Here is a 10,980-nt window from a genome sequence, read left to right on the forward strand (position 1 = left end):
ATAAAATGTTAATCATATAAACTCACCTAAAATACATGTAACATGTAACCTGATGCATTACAGCGAATATTGTAATATTTTCTGATAGAATTTGTTTGTTAACAAATAACTGAATGCAGACTAAGATGCTAGCCGAAACGTATGGATTTTAAATAATTTCATAATATTTTTATTGATGTAACGCCCGACTTTTTAACTCGAATTAAATATATTATATCAACCTGACTTTTTAACTCGAATTAAATATATTATATCAACATCAAATTCAATACTATATATATATATATACTAGATGACCCGATAAACGTTGTTCTGTACCCATGATTACAATTCAAAAGTTCCATTTTTTTAATAACCGATACGATTTACCAAGTATTTAAAAATTATTATGTTTTTTAGACTACAGTCTGTACCAAAATGTACATATATCCATATGGGTAATCTTAAATCCACAACTACTTTAAATAAAATGATTGAACAAATTTATTTCCGATAGCTCAATTTATTTTAATGCCAAGGGTTATCCAATATTTTTAGTCATACCTGTAGATGTAGAAGTATAAATGTTTTTTTTATTTATTCACGACTAAAACATTGATTTTCTAAATTTATCACACAAAAATTCATCGTCTACCTTTGTGATTTATAGCATAAGATATACGTGTTAGAAATTGCAGTCTTTTAAACCGTATAACAAATTCAGAAAAAAAAAATTAATATCCGTGGTAAAGGTACAATAACACCTTTCAATGATTTTTTTCACCCAAAATAATTGCTTCAATAATGTTGCCCATAATTTTTATAATCTCGTACTATATATTAATTGTTTTCAGTAATAATATCTAAATTACATTTTTTTAATAATAATTTGCTATACTCGTACATTATTACTCATGTGCATGATATTTTGGAATCTCTTGAACCAAGTTAACTCTAGATGGAAAACGATTAATTTTCAAAATGAAAAAAGCATTGTATGCGCCTTTTATTTATATGATAGCTCACACATTTTATGCGCAAGACACTCTTAACAGTACTCGTTTGAAAGCTTATTTTGAGCACTATAAAACGCCATGAAATATATAAAATGTAACACCTCGCTGCTAGACGGCTTCAAATGCAACAATTAAATTTCGAACGAAATAAAAACGACTTTGCTTAAATCTATCAATATTGTTCCTAGGACACATAAAACACCGATTTATTAAAATTTTAATTGAAATAATTTTGTTCGTGGCATGATTTTCGTTAAAATGTGTATTTTTGGAGATATTTGCAAAAAAAAAATAAAAAGCGCCAAAAAGAAACAAATTTTCAGTAGCCAGTAACTTGATGTCATCCACCTGGGAAGTGGCAAAGGAGTCTAAATTATTTTCACTATTGAACTTGATAGTAAGATGAACCTAATTCCAAAAGTTCATACAAAGTGGAGCACAGTAAAAAAATTCAGATCATTCAAAATTCAAAATTTATTCATTATTTATTTATTATTTATTTAGTCAAAAATATTTCGAATTCAATGTCAAACATATGAATTTTTCACACAACGAAACTTCTAAATAATTTTTTGAATGAGAAATTATTTTCTGTATTGTGATTTAGTTAAGTAAGGCAAAACACGACTGGATTAGTTAAAAAATAATAATTTGTCAAATAGAATCATATGTGTAATCACTGAACCTCCACAAGCGTCAGACGCATGCGCAGACTGCATTTTATTATTTTATTTTAATTTTTGGCACATCTCAGCTGCTTTTCGGCAGTAATAATGTAGACATTACACTTTTCTTATTCATAATATTAAATATATTATATTTTGATATTGTTTTAGCTTATAAAATAATAGAAATGTTTGGCAAATGACAGTCTCATTTGTTTTTAATGTCAAACAATGCCTCAAATATTTTCAATATCAATCAATGATAAGCGGTTTTTTGTAATTTTTTTCAATTTTTTCTACAATCAAACTATATTTCTATGAATCAAAAAATCATAGTTAATTCCCTTAACAATCTTCAGGAAGATTTATGAAAATCCGAATAATCGTTTAAGAGGATTAACCTTTTATAGTTTAGTTTAGTTTATAGTTTGGTGAAAAGTCTCAGACATAAAGAAATTTCACCTCTAAACGCTTTATTGTGCGTTACATAATCATGAACATTACCACTCAACTTCTGAGTGACTTTGAACATGGGTAACGCGTATTTAAGCTAAAATATGAACAAACAAAACAAAAAATTAACTAGCTGTAAGTGGAATTCTGTCTTGAGGCAATTATGGCATCGTGCCTTAAGGCAAATTGCTCGAACTTCCCGTACCGTAACGAAATGTTCGTGGAATACTGAATGTTTTCAAATAGATTATTATAAATATTGTAACATTGTCTAATATTGATGAGAATTATATAAACTGAATTGCAGAGTTGAAATTATTTGTAAAGTATATTAGAATTATAGTCAGAATTAAAAATAAAATCTGAAATATTTTCGATATACAAAAAAAAAAAAAAAAAAATGGAACAAATTTTTTTTCCAAAACATTTATTTTGTTAAGACAAGCAGAAAGTTCTTTGAATCATTTAAATTGGACGCTTTGTTCTCTCAAAAATTGCCATTTTTTACATATTTAGCTCCGTATCTTCAAAATGGCTGGGCCTGCCTTTGCCAAAAACCAATAAACACTTCTCCCAATCATTACTAATTGAATGTTTTTTAGATCATTCAAATCGGATACTCCGTTCTCTCAAAAATTCGATTTTTATTTTCTGCACTCTTTGCTCCGTATCTCCGAAACGGTTGGACCTGCCTTTGCGAAAAACTAATCAGCTCTTCTCCCTATCAATAGGAATCGAATGTTTTTTAAACCATTCAAATCGGTTGATCCGTACGCCCGAAAACGTGGGCGAAAATTTGTATCCATACATACATACACACACACACACATCCATTTTTTCTGAGGTATGCCAAAACGTTCAGAAACCTTCAAAACGTCGAGAAATGTAAAAATTTTCAATTCCGATTTTCGGCCCATTACAATAACTTACCCTACGGGAAGTTAAAAATATATATCGGAGATCATGGAACCGCAAGTGACGCGATCCGAGTTCATCCCAAGTCTGGAATGAAAAGAAAAATTAGATATGTTCAGTTGAGACCAACTGAAACATTTTAGATAATCAATGCATGTTTTCAGAATATTATGCACAATTTAATATTTTCGTTTTGGGCACCGTTGGAAGATCAAGAATAATAAATGCAATGTCGACAGTTGCTGATAGAAAAAAGACTTGAATCAATCCTGTCCGTCAATGTGCGTCAAATTCTAATGTGGATCTGCAAAAAAGAAGGAACCGCAGTATCAAAGAAGAAATATACTAATAAATGAATTCGAATAAAAGATATTTTATATAGAAAGGGTTAGTAAAATTTATTAAATAATAAAATTTAGGGAAAAGATGACATGAATGAGTGGCAGATGATTACTAAATTATCATTGGTTAGCAAAGTATTGTTTAATATCAAAATTAACAAATTCTGAAATATCATAAAAACATTGAGCTTTTAAGAATTTTACTATAGTATTGTGGAATTTATGATTATTCAGTTTTCGTATGTGAAGTGGTAGTAAGTTAAAAAGTTGAATTCCAAATCCGTCAATTGAGTTAAAAGACGTTGCAATTTTAATTACTGGTGCTTTAATAGTTAAGTTTCTTGTCTTGTAATGAGAATTTGACATTGAAGACAAATTGAAACGTTCGGGATTATTTTTTATAAACGATAAAGTAATGAGCAAAAATATACTGGGAACGGTAAGTATACTATTTTCACGAAAAATGTTTTTACAAGAAGATAAAGAACTAATAGAAAAAATAATTCTCAAAACTCTTCTTTGAAGTTAGAAAATGCGGTTAAGAGATGGAGAGACCCCATTACAGAAGAATTTTATAAATAAGATATGCAATCATCGTTCGGAGTCTAGTGTTAGAAGTTCCGAAACAAAGCAACGATACCAAGTACCGAAAAAAGTATCATTTAATTTTTTACGGTTATTTACATTTTGAAATTTCAACTGGCCAGATTTTATCACCCAACGAACAAAGACGTAATCATATTTAAATAAATATATTTTCATATGCGGCACAAATTTTTTTCTATCTAAACACGGTTTAATTATGATCATTGTTCCAATATTGAATACTGCAAATAAATATGTGCCATTTTCTAATATAAAATAAAACAATGATTCCAGAGACACATACATCTTTATTCGCGCTATAAAGCTTGCCTTTATATATATATATATATATATATATATATATATATATATATATATATATATATATATGATATTCAGTTTTCAGGGCAATACATCAATTAAAAAAATTTGTATGACTTTAAAACATTTTTATTTATTCCATACGTTTCGACACATTGTTTTGTGTCATCTTCAGTGGACTATGTAATTGAATTAATCCTAATTATTTCATATTATAAATGTTCACAATGCACAATCCTAATTATTTCATATTATAAATGTTTACAATGCACTAAAAAACCAATCCTTGTCATTTTAAGTTGAACAATATATAAATTTTTGACTGAGATTTTTATGAATTTGTAAAGTACATCACGCCGTACATTTATGTGCTCCGATGTGCGGGTGACGACATTCAGTGCATTGTGAACATTTATAATATGAAATAATTAGGATTAATTCAATTACATAGTCCACTGAAGATGACACAAAACAATGTGTCGAAACGTATGGAATAAATAAAAATGTTTTAAAGTCATACAAATTTTTTTAATTGATGTATTGCCCTGCAAACTGAATATCACATATTTCAACATCAAAATTATATAAAAAATTTAATATATATATATATATATATATATATATATATATATACATTGATATTGTTTGTTTCGACTTTAAAACATTATATGATACAGTTTTGCAGCCACAAGTCGAAAAATAAAACCAGAAAGTAAAAATAAATCTTTTTAGTACGTTTCGAGCTATTCTGAATTAGCAGAATAGCTCGAAACGTACTCAAAAGATTTATATTTACTTTCTGGTTTTATTTTTCGACTTGTGGCTGCAAAACTGTATCATATATATATATATATATATATATATATATACTTACATATATATCTATATATAATGAACTGTAATAACAATTCAAATCATTATTTGTTTAATAATTACAAAACGCGTTGCTAGTTATATGTAGGTTACGCGGATATCGGAAGTGCTTACTGTTGGATTTTGTAAATAGGTTGTAAACAATAAATTAGTATATAAGAGTTAGACAAAAGTTAGACAGGCAGTCAAACCTGGAGTCAGTCAAGCTCACAGTCAAACCTGGAGAGAAGCTTGGAGTCAAGCTTGGAGCCAGACATAGTATTCAGTAAAATGTAGTCTTTGCTGATATGATAACCAAAAGGTTATCAACAAATATTAATTGTAAAAATAGTGAATAATAAAGTATCATTCAAAGAAAGAAGTGTGTTTACAAATTACTATCAAATCGCTGTTCGTACTAAAGGCCTTTCACACTACCAGTGGACTCTGGAGAGTCCACATTACAAATATAATAGTTTAACAACTATTCAAGAACCTACCTCCCAATATATCAACCACCAGCCAGGACAATTCAATAAATATTCTCAATATAACTTGATATGTATATTCTAGATGACCCGACAAACGTTGTTTGGCCATAACAAAATTTTCTTATATAGAATGTTTAGAATAAATATAACAATCTCATTGCAAATGTGTTGATAGCAGCAGCTAACGAAAAACTATATGAACAGTTTACATACTGCAAAGCATGCCACATATAAATGCCCCTTAATTGTCGTTACAAATGCGAACCTTATCTGAAACTGATTATATTTAAATTGAATTGGCACATTTAAAGTTTTAAGGTTTTATATATTATTACTGCGCTTTTTTATTAATTCAATAAATTTTGAATTATGAAGCAAAATCCCATAATTCATTATTGTTATTTGGCATGCCCAGTATGAGAGACTAGAAAACTTGTTAGTTCTGCCGCAAATTTGTTAGCTAGTTCCCTGTTAAAAACTTTCGATCTTCAGATTTTAATATTGAATTTCTCTATTTCTTTGCAATGACTCTTTATGTAAACTATTTATCAACTATTCACCTACTGTTTGTGAGAATCGGGAAATACTTGTACAATGGGAAAACGAAAGAGGTGTACAACCCTCGATAAAAATGAATTTATTTATTAACTTCTCAAAGAAGAAGTTTATCTTTTCATCAAAAAACTCAATTTGCTAATTTGATGTTTTCACGACATTTCAAGCCATTCGAATGATACTAAATTTGAAAGAAGTATGTTTGTGTATGTGAACAGATTTTTTGCCGTAAATCGACGTTTTCTAAATAATGGCTGGATCGATTTCCAAATTTTGAAAGCCATTCGATGCTTTATGAGGACTAGCTTTTCTCAGTTTAGTGCTACGATCGGCCGAGCCGTTTCTTTGTAAATCGCAGAAAAGTGAAAAATTTTTCGTCCACGTTTTAGCCTGCAATTCTGAATCGATTTTGCAAATTCAAAAACCTTTTGATAGATATTGGTTGAATCAACCGGGCCGTTTTCTTGTAATAAAGTGTTAAAAAAAATCCTACGATTTTTGACGGTAGATACCATAGTCTTATAGATCATACTAAAATATTACAGCCCTTCGACAAGTTGTTTAATTTTAAATATTCGTCAAAGTTTGCAAAAATTAGTATCGTTTTTTTGGCGTTTGTCAAAATTATAACTTTTATCGACGTTTGCTCAAAAATATCTGAACCGATTTCAGAAATTTAAAAGCCATTTGATGTATCTCAATGAGGACTTTTGTTTGTCTGTTTTGTGCGACGATCTGCCGAGCAATTTCCTTGTAATTTGGGAAAAAGTGTTAAACTTTTCGTCCACATTTAAGCTCATACTATCGAATCGATTTTAAAAAATCAAAAACTGTTCGAAAGACTATAAATGCTTATAAATATAAATTTTGGATAAAATTCAGTTTGAAAATGTATTTATTACATATGCGTTGTTCTAATCGTAAAAAATATATATTTTTTTCAGATAATTTCGTTCGGCATCTCTTGTTAATGTAAACATTCTTAAGTGTTTTATGCGATAAGACTGTCGCTATAATATAAAAGCAAAAAGCAATGAAATATATAGCAGGTATTTATAGTTATCTATTTGAAAATATTCAAAACCATTATTATTAATCATTGATCAATATTTTATTTATTAATCACGGATTTTTTCCCTCGAATATTTAATTCTGGTACGGGAAGTTCTAGCAATTTGCCTTAAGATACGATGCCATGCATCACTAGTTTTTTTTGCTATTTTCTTAAAATGTGATATCTGTGAGGGTATAAAACAGGATGCAAAAGTAGAGTAAGTCATAGTAATCGCGAAAAATCGAAAGGTTTCTGAACATTTTTCGGCCTATGACTTTGTCCGCAATTAATCAGCACAACTCCCAAATAAAGTCTATCAAATAGTTTTTGAATTTTTAAACAATTTAGAATTATTGGTTATAACGTGGACGGAAAATTTTCCACTTTTCAGCTAATTACGAAAAACGGTTTGGTCAATAGTCGCTCAAAAGCGAAAAACGATAGTCCTAATCAAGTTACTTAGAATGGTTTTTAATTTTCTATTCAGTTCTGGACTGTTTGAGTAAACATCGACGAAAGATCTACTTTCATTATAATAAACAGTATCATTAACTACCAATATTTTTTTAATATTTTCGATTTTTTTAAATTGATTCAGGAACAGTTAATTTCAAGAAATTGTGCCAGCGAATCTTTATCAAAATATGGTTTATGAATTTTCAAAATAGATTCAGGATTGTGAGATAAAACGCGGAAGGGTAAGTTATGGTAATGGCTCAAAAATCGAATTTTTTTTTTATATATCTTCACGATTCAGAGATTTCTGAACATTTTGACATAACTCAGAAAAAATTTTATGAAATCTATATAAAAAACTTTTAACTTTTCATAGGGTAAGTTAAAATCACAATAATTCTGAATCCATTTTGAAAATTCATAATTGCGTGTGTTTATGTTTGGATACAATTTTTGGTCCACCATTTCGGGCGCACAAATCAATGAATGAATGTGAGTAAAGAATGTCAATTCAGTTATATAAAAAACCAATAAAAAACTGTTAAATTAGTGGTGTATTCGAAGAGTATTGAAGGTTTTCAAATATATTATTATGAGTAATATTTTAAATATATAAGGGAGCTTTAGAATTTAGGCTAGAAATAAAATTAAAATCTGAGATTTTTCGATATTCATCATTATAAATCGAATGTTTTTTAGATCATTCGAATCGGTTACAATAACTTGCCCTGCAGGAAGTTACAAAAAATACAAATGTTTTTATACTTTTTAAAAAATGTTAAACAAGTCAAGATTTTCAAAAAATTCAAAATAGTCAAAAATCTATTTTTCAAATTTTCCAAAAATTTAATTTTTAAGCATTCCAAATAACGGTACGGGACGTTTCAGCAATTTGACCACAAATTAATGTTATTAACTTTCCGTAGGGCAAGTTATAGTAATCGCAAAAAAATCGAAAACAAAATTTTTTATATATCTTTACGTTTCAAGGGTTTCTGAACATTTTGGCATAAATTAGAATTAATGGATGTATGTGTGTGTGCGGATACAAATTTTCGTCGACGATTTCGGGAACACGGTTCAACCGATTTCAATTATTCAAAAAACATTCGATTGCTGTTGATAAGGAGACGTGCTGATTAGTTTTTGGCATAGGCAGGTCCAGCCGTTACGGAGATACGGAGCAAAGAGTGCAAAAAATAGAAATCGAGTTTTTGAGTGAACGGAGAATCCGATTTGAATGATCTAAAAAAAATTCAATTAGGCATAGGCCTTTGGCGGTCAAAAAAGATCATTAGACATATGCATATCAAATAATCAGATATTTTATAGAAATTTTAATAATTAGTATAAATTTTGTTTACATTCCTATGAGTTCCGTACCAATGTTTATGTGTTAGACGGCGACGTTCAATGCAGTTAAAGCAGTATGACTGCTTCAAAAAAATGTTCAGAATTTCCAAAATATTTCATTTTCAAAAAGTCTTTTTTCTGAAAAAGTGAATTTCTGTCAAAAATGTATTGTTTCTCAAAAATCTAATTTTTTTAAAGTATTTTTTTTTTTCAAAAATGTTTATCTTTAAAAAAAAATTAGTACGGGAAATTTCAGCAATTTGCCTTAAGGCACGATGCCATGAGCCCCACTAGTTAGCCAAATTGGTTCTATTAAAGTCTTAAATTACCTGAAAAAAGTAATATATTTATTATAAAATGTTTTAAATACTACACACAAATTTATTAATCAAATATAATGTAGATGTACGTATGTGTATTCAATAATACACATAAACAGGCATCTACAAACACTATTATCTGCGAATAAAAAGTGTAAAACTTTCTTCTCAGGTGAAGAGAGTCTTGATTCCACAGTTTACTTTCGAACGTCTGCATGAGAGCACATGGGCAACGAATTCTTTAGAGACGGATATCATTCATAAAATCATTAGAAGTTTTTCAAATATTTGAAATCAAGAATAAGTTGTAACTTTAAATATTGATAAAAATCCAACACTAATTAATACAAAATACTAAATATTATTAAAACTATTCTATCAGTAATGAAAAAAAATATTGTGAATATCTATATTTTCCAATAATGCTATGGTATTTAATATTAAAATAATAACATTAAAATATAATTATTCTTCTAATAATTGAATAATATGCGTGTTTTATTAATGACATACATTAATTAAACTTATTGTGGTGCATATTAATTCAAGGAAGATGTATTCTAGTCAGGTATGTAAGCATTTAATATATTTATATGTAGTGCGAGGAATGTACATAATTTCGTTTTATTAACAACCGATCGGATCTCAACTGAAAGCATTATATATATATATATATATATATATATATATATATATACATATATATTAATTAAGTCCTTAATATGAATATATTTGAATTTCTTTGCTCAAACGCTTCGATAAAAAAAATCTCTAAAAGTTTTAGGTCTTAATATTAACTTTTACATAGCGCGCATTTCAATAAAAATCCGTATGGAAATAAAATGGAAACAATTTTTCGTCCACGTTTTCGGGCGCACGGATCAACCGATTTGAATGGTTAAAAAAACATTCGATTCCTATTGATAGGGAGACGTGCTGATTAGTTTTTGGCAAAGGCAGGTCCAGCCGTTACAGAGATACGGCGCAAAGAGTGCAGACAATAGAAATCGAGTTTTTCAGTGAACGGAGCATCCGATTTGAATGATCTAAAAAACATTCAATTAGTAATGATTGGGAGAAGTGATTATTAGTTTTTGGCAATGGCTAGCCATTTCGGAGATACAGAGCTAAATGTGCAAAAAATGGCAGTTTTTGAGAGAACTAAGCGTCTAATTTAAATGATTCAAAGAACTTTCAGCTTGTTTTAACAAAATAATTGATTTTGGAAAAAAATTGTATCATTTTTTTTTTTTTAGTTTTTTTTGTATATCGAAAATAATTCAGATTTTATTTTTAATTCTGACTAAAGTTCTAGTATACTTTAAAAAAATAATTTCAACTTTGCAATTCAGTTTATATAATTCTTATAAATATTAGACAATGTTACAATATTTATAATAATCTATTTGAAAACATTCAGTATTCCTTGAACATTTCGTTACGGTACGGGAAGTTTCAGCAATTTGCCTTAAGGCACAATGCCATACGCCCCACTAGTTTATAATTTGTTTTGTAGAGCGTCGAATTTTCAATAAAACTTATTCATTTGTTCGCAAAATACCAGATATTTCATAGAGATTTTGAAAATGAGTGAAAATTTTGTTACATTATTTTTCGTCACCAA

Source organism: Ctenocephalides felis, unplaced genomic scaffold (assembly GCF_003426905.1).
Source record: "Ctenocephalides felis isolate EL2017-DRISC unplaced genomic scaffold, ASM342690v1 CF-g0.4_SCAFFOLD_03570, whole genome shotgun sequence".
Taxonomy (NCBI): domain Eukaryota; kingdom Metazoa; phylum Arthropoda; class Insecta; order Siphonaptera; family Pulicidae; genus Ctenocephalides; species Ctenocephalides felis.